The 13,788-nt window shown below is 49.2% G+C and overlaps 1 pseudogene; it reads right to left on the bottom strand.

Moving 5' to 3' along the window:
• Positions 1-227: 227 nt before the first annotated feature.
• The window catches only part of LOC125506782, a 59,930-nt pseudogene continuing 46,369 nt past the window's right edge, over positions 228-13,788 (bottom strand).

The following is a 13,788-nucleotide window of genomic DNA, read 5'->3' on the forward strand; positions in this document are numbered from 1 at the left end:
AAAATGCCAGATCTTGTTACCTTTTCACAACCAATTATTTCCAACTTGCTGAGATCTTGAAAATGAGAGAGCAACTGCGTTAATTCCTTCTCACGGGCACCACAAGACATAACCCTGAGTTGTTCAATTGGTAACTTGTACATGATATCACTCTCATTGTCAGTTGTCAACAAGACATTGCTATTACTCGAATAATCTATTTCAAGGGACTTCAGAGATGTTAACTTCTAGAGGTGATACAATGGCAGAGGGGGGCAATTCTTCATCTTCAGCTCTTTTAGACCAGCTAGATTACAGAACACAAACATATTCCAGAACATGCCATCTTGCCCATCCTTCCCCGTAACCCCCAAGCTTAATTTTGACCTGTAGTTTTTTGAGTACTCCAGCCGTTCCAAACCAGATCCTACCCGCTTTATCATGGCAGAGGATGCAGCGGTAGTCCAAGGGACAGGAGGTAGTGACAACAGTTTTGGGCAGTCTACAATATCGAGAACCCGCAATCTAGGAAACCAAGTCATATTTGCTTCTTGGTCTGATTGACGGCATGAAAATGGCAGCTCCATGAGTTCAGAGCAATCTTTAACAATGAGAACTTCTAGTGGAGATAAGAAATGACAAGTGCTATTTTCAACCCATTTTCTCAACCTTGGTGTCTTAACTAATTCTAGCCTTTTAAGATTTTGAAATCTTTGAATTGAGATAGAACTTTGATACTCGTCACCAAGCTCACTAACTGACCACAACTCCCCTAGAGGTGGAAGAATTTCCCAACCTACATCATGCAGGGACAGAGATTCCAAATTCATAACTGAGAGGTTCCCACCTAGCCATGACGGACAAGTAGCACCTCTATGCCCTTTAGTGTGCAGATCCAGGAGATTGCTATGAGGTTTAAGACTTTCAAGAACTTGTTCTTGCACAAAATCCTTATTGTGTCCATAAATACCCCACTCTAATATTAGCTTCTTTAAGTCGATTTTTTATATCAATTTTGCTGCACTCACTTCTTCCTTTCGTTCAACATTCTCAATGTTATGGACCCTCAGTAACCCAAAAAGTTCTACCAACTGTCCTATCTACCCTAGTTCGAAACCACCGTATTGGATAAGAAAATGGCGCAGTTTTACAAGGTTGCTCATTGCTTTGAGAAGACCAAGGTGGACATTGCATTCTTGAACATCCAGGACCCTCAGGTGATAAAATCTTGAGATGTTGCTGTTCAAACTTAATTTCCCCTTAATTTCTATAGTTATCCTTAGGTAGCGAACATGGATAAATCTTGGAAGGCTGCGGAACACATCCTCCAAAATGTAACTACAATATGCCTCAGACAAAAGAATAACACGAAGGGCTTTTGCTTCTGCAAATAAATCACCAAAAGTCTTTGCAAAGCTTCCATGGAATCTTCCGAACAACATCACAGTTTGTAGATTTTCAACTGTCAACTTTTCAGGTAATGTACTCAAGTCCCTCTTAAAATCCTCAAAGGTCATTCTATCATTGACATCTCTCGCATTTATAATGATAGACAAGTGACGTATAGATGGAGAAGATACATATCTCACATTAGAACTAGACATACTAAGACAGTCTGATGATGAAACCTTCGCTGCCAACTCATGCAGTAGGTCATGCACAACATAATAAGGACTGCCATCTTTTTTCATGTTCTTCTTGAGAAAACCAAGATTAACCAAGTCATTTAAATAGCATAGTCCAACATCTTCAAGTCTTCTCCTTTGATCACATGAATCTAAACTATTGAGCCCTATCCATAAGTGAACCAACCCTTCGTTGCGAAACTCATAATCTTCGGGAAACAAAGCACAGTAGAAAAAAACACTGTTGTAGATGGAAAGGGAGATAATCATAGCTAAGCTTCAGTGCTGGCATAATGTCATAGTCACTGCTTTGTAACTCCCATTCTTTGCTTTCCAGAACTCTTGTCCAGTGGCCAATGTAAGTTGGTTTCTTAGTAATCTACCTACAGTTTTTGCTGCAAGAGGGAACCCCTTCAAATGGACCACTATTTCCCTTCCAACATTAAGCAATTCAGGATGGTCTTTCCATGACTGTTGGTGACCAAATACATATGCTTCAAATAAATGCATAAAATCTTCAGGTCCTAAGCGATCCAAGTTTATAGAATGATCAGCTATTTTTCCCGCTGTTGTTGTTTCTGAAATTCGAGTAGTGACAACAATCATATTACCTCTTGCCTCTCCTTTTTTGAAGGGAGCTAATAGTTTCTTCCACTCATCCTCATGATATGTCCAGACATCATCCAAGACCAGCAAGAACCTCTTATGTTTTACTCTTTGCTCAATAAGCTCTTCATCGATAGCATTTTCCATTTCACCATTAACCATAGGGATGTTTTTCACAATCTCTAGTGCCAACGCATTTGCAGCAAAACTCAGAGATACGCAAACCCAAATTGTAACATCAAAAGAGCTCTTCACTTCTTGATATACCCGCTGGGCCGACAATTTGGAGCACGGTGAGTCCATCGGCACAATATTTTCCATGGGTAATGCCATCTACAATGTCCTTTTCGAAAAAAAATAACTCTGGCTCTATTATTGCTGGGGTGGTTTTGGGTATGTCTCCAATAATGCTGCCTTTGGTAGGTTTGCGGAGCTCTAGATCAAGGATTTCCTTCACCTTGGCACATATGGGATCCAGCTGTTGTACAATAATGTGTGCCATCTGTTTAGACATTTGCACATGGTTAAACTTCAATTTGTATGTTTGCATTGTGCCATCTTCTGGTGGTGCCTTAGAGCAGAGCTTGAATTTATTAGCAATGGCTCTAGCAGTGTGCCACACATTGAGGCCAAGGTTGTGGATGCTGTGCGAATAGGCGAAAGCGTCTTACCCTCGATGTGAGGGGGTGCGTTGCATGTTATAGGCTGCAGGGGTGCACCTCCCTGGCAAATAGCGCATACAAGTTTGTTGGAGAAGATTACAACTTGGGGAGGAAGAGATAAAGAGATAAGAGGTTTACAAGATATTGAACTACTTTTCTAACAACCTAGTCTATCTCCTGGACATGTCCTTGTGCGCCAAGTCTGGACTCCAACGTGACATGAATATGTGTTTAACACCCTCCCTTAATCACAACTTCATCAAGTTGAGATTATGTTTGAAGTCTTCAATACTTCTTGCGGGTAAAGGTTTTGTGAATCCATCTGCTATCTGATCCTTGGAATGCACAAAACGTATGTCAAGCTTCTTCTGAGCCACTCGTTCTCTGACAAAGTGAAAATCAATTTCAATGTGCTTGGTCCTAGCATGAAACACTGGATTAGCAGACAATATGTGGCACCCAGGTTATCACACCATAAACATGGAGTTTTAGTACTTTTTACACCAAGTTCTTTCAGCAGTGATTGCACCCATATAATCTCAGCTGTAGCATTTGCCAATGCTTTGTATTCTGCCTCTGTACTAGAGCGAGAGACAGTAGCCTGTTTTCTAGCACACCATGAAATTAGATTAGGACCAAAAAATACTGCAAAGCCACCAGTGGACCGTCTGTCATCCAAGCAACCTGCCCAGTCAGAATCTGAAAAGGCACTCAAAAGTGTGGATGATGACTTGCTGAAATTCAGACCAATACTCAGAGTGTTCTTGACATATCTAACTATACGCTTTGCAGCAGTCCAGTGAACTGTGGTAGGTGCATGAAGAAACTGGCATACCTTATCGACAGCAAATGAGATATCAGGTCTTGTAAACGTCAGATATTGAAGTGCACCTACCAAACTCATGTACCTTGTGCTGTCATTCTGACTTAAGGGCTGTCCTTCTGTAAGAGACAGCTTCTCTGAACTGGACAGTGGAGTAGGTGAAGGTTTACACCCTTGCAAACCAGCGTTTTTTACCAAATCTGTTGCATATTTTTCTTGGGAGAGATGAAGTCCATCCTCATGCTTCTTTACTTCAATCCCTAGAAAATAATGCAACTCTCCAAGATCCTTAAGAGCAAATTCTGCACTGAGATCCTTCAAAAGTCCTGTGATAGCCTCATTAGATGAGCTGGTGACAATAATATCATCAACATATATGAGAACAAATATGTGAGTGTTTCATTTGTTGTAAATGAACAAGGAGGTGTCAGACTTTGAAGGAATAAAGCCAAGTGCTTGCATTTTATGACTCAGACGTGAGTACCATGCTCTAGGAGCCTATTTCAGTCCATATAATGCGTTGTCAAGTTTGCACACATGATGAGGTGCATTTTTGTTTTCAAACCCAGGAGGTTGCTTCATGTACACTTCCTCTTCCAGAACACAAACGCGTTCTGAACGTCTAGCTGCCTGAGACTCCAGCCCCTAGAGACAGCAATGGACAAAACAAGACGGATAGTGGCAGCTTTTACAACTGGACTAAAGGTATCCTCATAATCAATGCCATACCGTTGTTTGAATCCTTTTGCTACAAGTCTCGCCTTATAACGATCAATGGTTCCATCGGATTTCCTCTTTAATCTAAATACCCACTTGCAATCAATAAGGTTTTTACCTTGCCGTGGAGGAACCAGGTGCCATGTGTTGTTTCGTTTCAAGGCTGAGTACTCTTCTCTCATTGCTTTCTTCCAGTTTTCATCACTAAGTGCTTCTTCAAGTGTATGTGGCTCGCCTGGTTCACCTGTGGAACATACCATCCCAAACTTTGTCATGTGTTTATAATTTTGAGGTTGTATTACCCCTTTTTGAAGACGAGTGCGACACGACGAGGTTGGCTGTGGCGCAGAAAATCCCGGCTGAACTGCAGGGCTAATCCCGAGGTGGATTCGGGATCAGGCGCAGCAGCCGCGTTGGGAGCAGGCGCCGGATCCTCTGTGCGTCGCGGCACACCAGGAGCACGTGAAGAAACCGCCTGCGGCACAGAAGATCCTGCCGGGCCCGGCTCATCATGCGCCAATGATTGCGCCGGTTCCCCCTGGCACCAGACGTGGGGCCTGCGTTGGTCGGATGGCGCAGGTCCCTCCGCTTGTAGCAGACGGGTTGGACGGGCAAACGCCCGCCCGTGGGCCCAGGTGAGCGCGGCGCGGGGTTGGCGTCTCCTCCAGCTGCTGTGGGTCGCGTGGCGTAGGCGGGTCCACCCGCTGGCGCGCGATCGACCGCAACGGGAGCAGCCGAAGGTGCGGAGTCCGGGGAGGATCTGTCTGACGAATCTCCTGATGAAGACATGTACCTAGGGTAGGGATACGGACCTGACCGAAGAGTCCTACTCTAGGACACCCCTGGGAGAAATCATCTTTCAATCGACTTGAAGGCATCCCACTCGACAGGTTCAAGACACTCGACCAAGAAGCTACCACTCGACCATGAAGCTATTCACTCGACTGCCAGAAGATCTACAGTCACTCCGTAGGCAAACGGTCAGCTGTTAAGTAGTCTTCATGGTCATTACGACACTTTATTAGAGGCATTACCAGTAACGCCCCATCTTAAATGTACTTTAAACCCTGCATTACTGAGGGAAGGAGGGGGTCGGCGAACTCTATATAAGCCACCCCCCTCCTCAGTAGGAGAGGTTCGCACCCCTGTAATCCATACACGCATAAATCCAGTCGACCGCCTCCGGGCTCCGAGACGTAGGGCTATTACTTCCTCCGAGAAGGGCCTGAACTCGTAAACCTCGCGTGTAACAACTTCCCAATAGCTAGGATCTTGCCTCTCCATACTCACCCCCATACATCACTGTCAGAGTTAGAACCACGACAGTTGGCGCCCACCGTGGGGCTGGAATCTTAGCGCTTAGTTGGAGAAGTTGTGATTTTTCTCGATTCCTTTGATCATGTTTTCTTGCGGAGTTTTGGTGGAGGACCGCGAGATCCGTCTCGGCGCGCTCACCTTCATCGTCGACGACTCCGCCTGGCTTCAGGAGGCACCGCTCGACATCGATGCACTCCCCGCCCGCGGTGCGACGCATTTCCACGCATGCGTTCGTGGCGTCCTCCTACGGCAACCGTCGACCCAATATGGGTCGGCCCCCGTATCGTCTCCCCGCCCTGTCTCCCACCAGCGCAAGCGCTCCGGTCGGTCAAGACTTCAGCGGTGGGTGAGGCACGCTGTGGCTCGCCAATTGGCAGCCCCGCAAGTCGCGGCCATCGAGCCCGTCGAATCCCTCTACGGCCTGTTCGACCTGTCGACTGGCTCCATGGAGACCGCATCCGAGTGCGACAGCAGCGATCCAGCGGCTGAGGTTCTGGCGGTCGATGGAGCACACAGTCCCCCTGGTTTCCCTCGCACTAATGGGGGAGCGGGTGGGGGTGATCCGTCGCATCCCCACGACGAGTATCTCCCCAAACCTCTCACGTCATTGCAGCGAGAGGAGCTTCGCCGCCGGAACATGGACGCGCTTCACACTCCCATCGTCGGAGAGACCCCCGAGGCCCGGGCCTTGGAGAACGCGTGTTTGGCCAACTTGGCCGAGCGCACTCGACTGGAGAATCTCCAGCGAGCACTCGACGAACAAGCGCGTCAGCGGGCTCCCGAGTCTAGTCGACGCCAGCTCTTCCCGCCGACGCAGGTATATCGAACCCCAGTTCAGAATCTGGCCGCCGCGGCCCGTATAGCAGAATCGATTCAGCCCTCCCAGTCGGAGGCTGGCAGGGGCTTGTTACAGATCAGAGCATTGCTCCGGGCGGCGGGAGACCAGAATTTCGCTGTCTCTCAGTCGCGGAATAGGATCCACAGTCGGTCCGTCGCAACCGATACTGTCGAGTCAGCTCACAGCCTGAGATCGCCCCCGAGGCGTGAAGGACGTGGTGGCCAGCATGATCAGTACAGGAGGAATGAGCAGTATGATCACCGATTCGACGGTGATGATCGACGTCGAGTGCTAACCCCTCCCCCGAGGAGTGGGTCATATGCGCCTCGACGGCAAGATGACAGGCGCCCTCATAGTGTTGGGCAGAGGATTCCAGTCGACCCTAGAGACCCAGGCTTTGATGCGAGATCCATCCTCGTTCAAGGTTTGGTTGACAGGAACAGAGCTCATCGTGAAGGCCACAACAGAGATGCGCCTGCCAGCAGCAGAGTACGTGCTTCAGGGCCAGAGTGTTTCAGTCGAGCCATCAGAGCCGCAGTGATACCTCCCAATTTCAGGTTGGCGACTGGAATCGGCAAGTTCACTGGTGAATCTAAGCCTGACACCTGGCTCGAAGATTACCGAGTGGCTGTACAGATTGGCGGTGGCAATGACGAGGTGGCCATGAAGCATTTACCTCTCATGTTAGAGGGCTCGGCCAGAGCATGGCTAAATCAGTTGGCACCCAGCAGCATTTACACTTGGGAGGACCTCTCCCGAGTGTTTATCACAACCTTTGAAGGAACATGCAAGCGACCTGCAGGCCTTACAGAGTTACGGTCTTGTGTGCAGAAGCCGAATGAAACTCTGAGGGAATACATCCAGAGGTGGATCACGCTGCATCACTCAGTTGAGAATGTGCCGGACCATCAAGCAGTTTGTGCCTTCAAGGAAGGTGTTAAATACAGAGAGTTGAATCTGAAGTTCGGTCGAACTGGAGAGATGTCTCTGAATCGGATGATGGAGATTGCCACCAAGTATGCTAACGGAGAAGACGAAGATCGACTCCGGAGTGGCAAGCAGAAAGCAGTCGCCCAGGAAACTGGAGGCAATTCCAGTCGGAAGCAGAAGCGGAAGGCCGAACCAGCCGCTCCTGGGGAGGCCCTGGCCGTAGCCCAGGGAAACTTCAAGGGAAAACCCAAGGGCACCTGGAAGCCCAAAAAAGTCAAGGATCAAGACGGAAATGATGTTTTGGATCTGCCATGTCACATCCACACCAAGAAGGATGAAGAGGGTAATTTTATTTACCCAAAGCATACCACTCGACAGTGCCGACTCCTGATCTAGCAGTTCCAAGGAAAGCAGTCCAAGGATAAGGAAAAAGAGTCGAACAGGGTCGAGGACAAGGAAGACAGCGACGATGGATACCCCCAAGTCAATTCCACCCTGATGATTTTCGCCGATGTCGAGAGCAAAAGTCAACTGAAAGTCATTAACCGAGAGGTGAACATGGTTGCCCCGGCAACACCCAGTTACCTGAAGTGGTCACAGACTGCCATCACATTCGACCAGTCTGATCACCTGACGCACATTGCCACCCCTGGGAGGCAAGCTTTGGTGGTCGACCCAATTATTGAAGGCACTCGACTGACTAAAGTCCTGATGGATGGAGGCAGTGGCCTGAACATACTGTATGCTGAAACATTGAAAGGAATGGGCATTCCGATGTCCAGACTCAGCACCAGTAACATGAGTTTCCATGGAGTCATTCCTGGGAAGAAAGCCCAATCACTCGGCCAGATCGCTCTTGATGTGGTTTTCGGTGATTCAAAGAATTACCGCAAGGAAAAGTTGACATTCAAAGTCGTGGACTTCCAAAGTGCTTATCACGCCATTTTGGGCAGGCCAGCTTACGCACGCTTCATGGCCCGGCCATGTTACGTGTACCTCAAACTGAAGATGCCTGGCCCCAAAGGTGTGATCACTGTCACAGGCAATCGGAAGAAGGCGGAAGAGTGCTTTCAGAAGGGCTCAAAGATTGCAGATGCTCAGATGGCAGTGGTCGAGCTGCAAGAGTACCAAAAGACTGCCGATCCGAGTGAATTTCTACGGGCCAAGAAGCCCGCTTCGGACTCAGCATTTCAGTCGACTGGTGAAACGAAGACAGTCCACATTCACCCGACCGACCTCGATGCTGCCCCGACTCATATCTCAACGACGCTCGACTCCAAATAGGAGGAAGCGCTCATCCAGCTCCTCCGTGAGAACTGGGATATCTTCGCATGGAAACCCTCCGACATGCCTGGAGTTCCCAGGGGGCTGGCTGAGCACCGTCTACGGGTCGACCCAAAATTCAAGCCTGTGAAGGAACATCTTCGACGGTCCGCCGTCCAGAAGAAGCAAGCCATTGGCGAGGAGGTGGCTCGGCTTTTAGCAGCAGAGTTCATCCGAGAAATTTACCATTCCGAGTGGCTCGCCAATGTCGTCATGGTCCCCAAGAAGGACAAGTCTCTTCGCATGTGCATTGATTTCAAACATATCAATCGGGCCTGCCCAAAGGATCATTTTCCTCTCCCTCGCATCGACCAAATAGTCGACTCAACTGCGGGGTGCGAGAGGTTGTCTTTTCTAGATGCTTATTCCGGATACCATCAGATCCGTCTGTATGGACCCGACGAAATCAAAACAGCTTTCATCACCCCATTCGGATGCTTCTGTTATGTCACTATGCCGTTCGGCCTCAAGAACGCCGGAGCCACGTTCATGAGAATGATTCAGAAGTGTTTACTCACTCAAATCAGCCGGAATGTGGAGGCATACATGGATGATATTGTGGTCAAGTCACGCAAAGGTTCCGACCTGCGAGCTGACCTTACCGAAACTTTTGCCAACCTCAGGAGGTATGATATCAAGCTCAATCCATCAAAGTGCACATTCGGAGTTCCAGGCGGAAAGTTACTCGGTTTTCTCGTTTCCGAACGAGGGATCGATGCCAATCCTGAGAAAATTGGCACCATACTCCGGATGAAGCGCCCTGTACGCGTGCACGATGTCCAAAAACTTACAGGCTGCTTGGCCGCTTTAAGTCGATTCATTTCTCGTCTCGGTGAAAAGGTGTTGCCTCTCTACGACTGATGAAGAAGTCTGACAAGTTCGAGTGGACTCCAGAAGCTGACGCAGCGTTTGTAGAACTCAAAGCTCTGCTCTCCACCCAGCCGGTGCTTGCTGCCCCAATCAGCAAAGAGCCTCTGCTGCTGTACATTGCGGCCACGGGACAAGTTGTCAGTACAGTACTTACGGTCGAGTGGGAAGAAGAAGGAAAGGCCTTCAGAGTTCAGCGCGCAGTCTATTATCTGTCTGAAGTTTTGACCCCTTCAAAACAAAGATACCCTCACTACCAGAAGCTTGTATATGGGATTTACATGACCACGAAGAAGGTTGCACACTACTTCTCTGACCATTCCATTACAGTCGTCAGCGACGCCCCACTGTCAGAGATTCTGCATAACAGAGATGCAACTGGTCGAGTGGCCAAGTGGGCGATCGAACTCCTTCCCTTAGATATCAAGTTTGAAGCAAAGAAGGCTATCAAGTCCCAAGCAATCGCAGATTTCATCGCCGAGTGGATTGAACAGCAACTCCCGACTCAAGTTCACTCGGAGAACTGGACCATGTTTTTCGACGGATCTAAGATGCTGAATGGTTCCGGTGCTGGAGTAGTTCTAGTCTCCCCCCGAGGAGATAAGCTCAGATATGTTCTCCAGATTCACTTCGATTCCTCCAACAATGAAGCAGAGTATGAAGCACTTTTGTATGGGTTGCGCATGGCCATTTCACTCGGCGTCCGTCGCCTCATGGTCTATGGCGACTCAGATTTGGTGGTTAATCAGGTGATGAAGGAGTGGGACGTCAGAAGTCCAGCTATGACTGGTTATTGCAATGCAGTGAGAAAGCTAGAAAAGAAATTCGAGGGGTTAGAGCTTCATCACATCCCCCGACTGAAAAATCAAGCAGCCGATGATCTAGCAAAGATAGGCTCCAAGAGAGAAGCCATTCCCAGCAATGTGTTTTTGGAGCACATCCGCTCGCCGTCAGTCCAGGAGGATCCTTTCACAGAAGAAGCCCCACAACCAAAAAGTGCCACAGATCCGACTGAAGTCGAAGTTCCTGCTGTGGTCGACTTGATCATGGAAGTCTTGGCCATCACTCCCGATTGGACGATACCATACATCGCGTATATCCTAAGGAAAGAGCTCCCAGAGGACGAGGAAGAGGCTCAACAGATGGTCCGCCGATCCAAGGCCTTCACAGTCATAAAGGGGCAGTTGTACAGAGAAAGCGCGACTGGAATCGGTCAGAAGTGCATAACTCCGGAAGAAGGTCAGATGATCCTTGATGAGATCCATTCGGGAACCTGCGGTCACCATGCGTCCTCCCGAACCATTGTGGCCAAAGCATACCGGGCGGGATTTTACTGGCCAAGAGCAAATGAGATGGCAAAGGAGATAGTTGACAAGTGTGAGGGGTGTCAGTTCTACTCCAACATGTCCCACAAGCCCGCATCAGCTCTGAAGACCATTCCACTCATCTGGCCCTTCGCTGTCTAGGGACTGGACATGGTCGGTCCTCTGAGAACAGGCAGGAGCGGTTTCACCCATGTGCTTGTGGCAGTCGACAAGTTTACCAAGTGGATTGAAGCTAAACCCATCAAGAACCTCGATGCTGGCACTGCTATTAGTTTCGTCAGAGGACTAACATTCAGATATGGAGTCCCTCACAGCATCATCACTGACAATGGGTCAAACTTCGATTCAGACCAGTTCAGAGCCTTTTGCGCCTCTCAAGGCACTCGTGTCGACTATGCGTCAGTCGCCCATCCCCAGTCGAATGGACAAGCTGAAAGAGCAAATGGTCTGATCCTCAAAGGACTAAAGCCTCGGCTAATGCGTGATCTCAAGCACGCAGCAGGTGCCTGGGTCGATGAACTTCCGTCAGTTCTGTGGGGATTAAGGACCACCCCTAACCGGTCGACTGGAAGAACCCCGTTCTTTCTTGTTTATGGAGCCGAAGCCGTTCTGCCAAGTGATCTCCTTCACAACGCTCCCCGAGTCGAGCTTTACACCGAAGATGAAGCAGAACAGGCTCGGCAAGATGCAGTAGACCTCCTGGAAGAAGAAAGAGAGATGGCCATGATCAGATTGACCATTTATCAGCAAGACTTGCGTCGATTCCATGCCCGGCATGTGAAGAGTCGAGCCTTCCAAGAAGGAGATTTGGTCCTCCGAGTGGATCAACAGAAACCACACAAGCTTGCTCCCACTTGGGAAGGCCCCTTCATCATCACCAGAGTCCTCCGCAATGGAGCGTATCACCTCTTCAATGTTGATCGCCAGATCGACGAGCCTCGAGCTTGGAATGCGGAACTACTCCACCCCTTTTACACTTGAGCTCAATCTTGGACGAGATGTAATAAGAAAAATTCCCGCAGTTCGTTTTTATCAAAGGCAAGAGTGTTCCATTAATTGTTGTCACCTTTGTTTACATACGAAATCCCCCAGTGGGTGACTTAGCTGCAGTCAGCACTCGCCTAAGTTTCAAAAAATCCTACCGAGTGGAGAGCGATCCTCCCACTCGGGGGCTTAGCTGCAGTCCAGCACTCGCCTAAGTTCTCCTACGAAGAGACTTAGCTGCAGTCAGCACTCGCCTAAGTTTGAAAAATCCTACCGAGTGGAGAGCAAACCTCCCACTCGGGGGCTTAGCTGCAGTCCAGCACTCGCCTAAGCTCTCCTACGAAGAGACTTAGCTGCAGTCAGCACTCGCCTAAGTTTGAAAAATCCTACCGAGTGGAGAGCGATCCTCCCACTCGGGGGCTTAGCTGCAGTCCAGCACTCGCCTAAGTTCTCCTACGAAGAGACTTAGCTACAGTCAGCACTCGCCTAAGTTTGAAAAATCCTATCAAGTGGAGAGCGATCCTCCCACTCGGGGGCTTAGCTGCAGTCCAGCACTCGCCTAAGCTCTCCTACGAAGGGACTTAGCTGCAGTCTGCACTCGCCTAAGTTTGAAAAATCCTACCGAGTGGAGAGCGATCCTCCCACTCGGGGGCTTAGCTGCAGTCCAGCACTCGCCTAAGTTCTCCTACGAAGAGACTTAGCTGCAGTCAGCACTCGCCTAAGTTTGAAAAATCCTACCGAGTGGAGAGCAAACCCCCCACTCGGAGGCTTAGCTGCAGTCCAGCACTCGCCTAAGTTCTCCTACGAAGAGACTTAGCTGCAGTCAGCACTCGCCTAAGTTTAAAACCCTACCGAGCGAGAGCAAACCTCCCGCTCGGAGACTTAGCTGCAGCCCAGTGCTCGCCTAAGTGTGAAAACATTTCTCGTGTCCCAAGGACGACGAGGGGCAGGTCGACTGCCACCTTCTCCTTCGGAGCTGCACCACAGACACAAAGTTACTTCGAGTGAAGATCAAATCCCACTCGACGGGTCATCCACAAAGAGATTCAACAACAAATCAATTACGGATAAAGCCTAAAAGGTCCTAGAAACCTCAGGTCAAAGTACTCGAGCCCCCGGCTCGGCAGAGTTTAACTGTTACACTTCCACTCGGCATTCCGAGGCAAATTTAAGGCAGAGTTTAACGGTTTACAAAATACACTCGGCATTCCGAGGCAAGTTTTTTCATTCCTCAGGAGGAGGAGGACTGGCAGGGGCCACGAACTCATCCAAGTCGATCCCATCTGCGATGCGGGTAGCAGCAGCAATAAATGTCTCCATGAAGTCCTGGAAGTTGTGCTTCCTCGTGTTGGCGACTTGGATGGCGGCCAGCTTCTCCTCCCGCACCTCCTTACAATGGACGCGGATCAGGGACAGAGCCACGTCAACGCCACACCGAGCTGAAGACTTCTTCCACTCCTACACTCGGTCAGAGATTCCATTGAGTCGATTCATCAGAGACTCGAGATCGTTCTGGAGCGTAGATTCCGGCCAAAGTGTCGAGTCGATCCGCGTCATGGCAACCTTCAGTCGAGCTAAGTAATCCACGACGCTGTCAACACGAGACTCCAGACGGAGCACGTTCATTGCGGCCTCGTCCTTCACAAGAGAGTTAACAGGGTCCAAGCTCGGCTCCACTCGACTGGTCTCCTCTTCAAAATTCTGGCAAAGCTCTGCATACAAGATTCAAGGATAAGACAATTTTCACAGAATGAGTCGACTCGAAAACCAGTTGGAACTGAATGCGCACCTT

The sequence above is a fragment of the Triticum urartu genome, chromosome 5, assembly GCF_003073215.2.
Source record: "Triticum urartu cultivar G1812 chromosome 5, Tu2.1, whole genome shotgun sequence".
NCBI classification, from domain to species: Eukaryota; Viridiplantae; Streptophyta; class Magnoliopsida; order Poales; family Poaceae; genus Triticum; species Triticum urartu.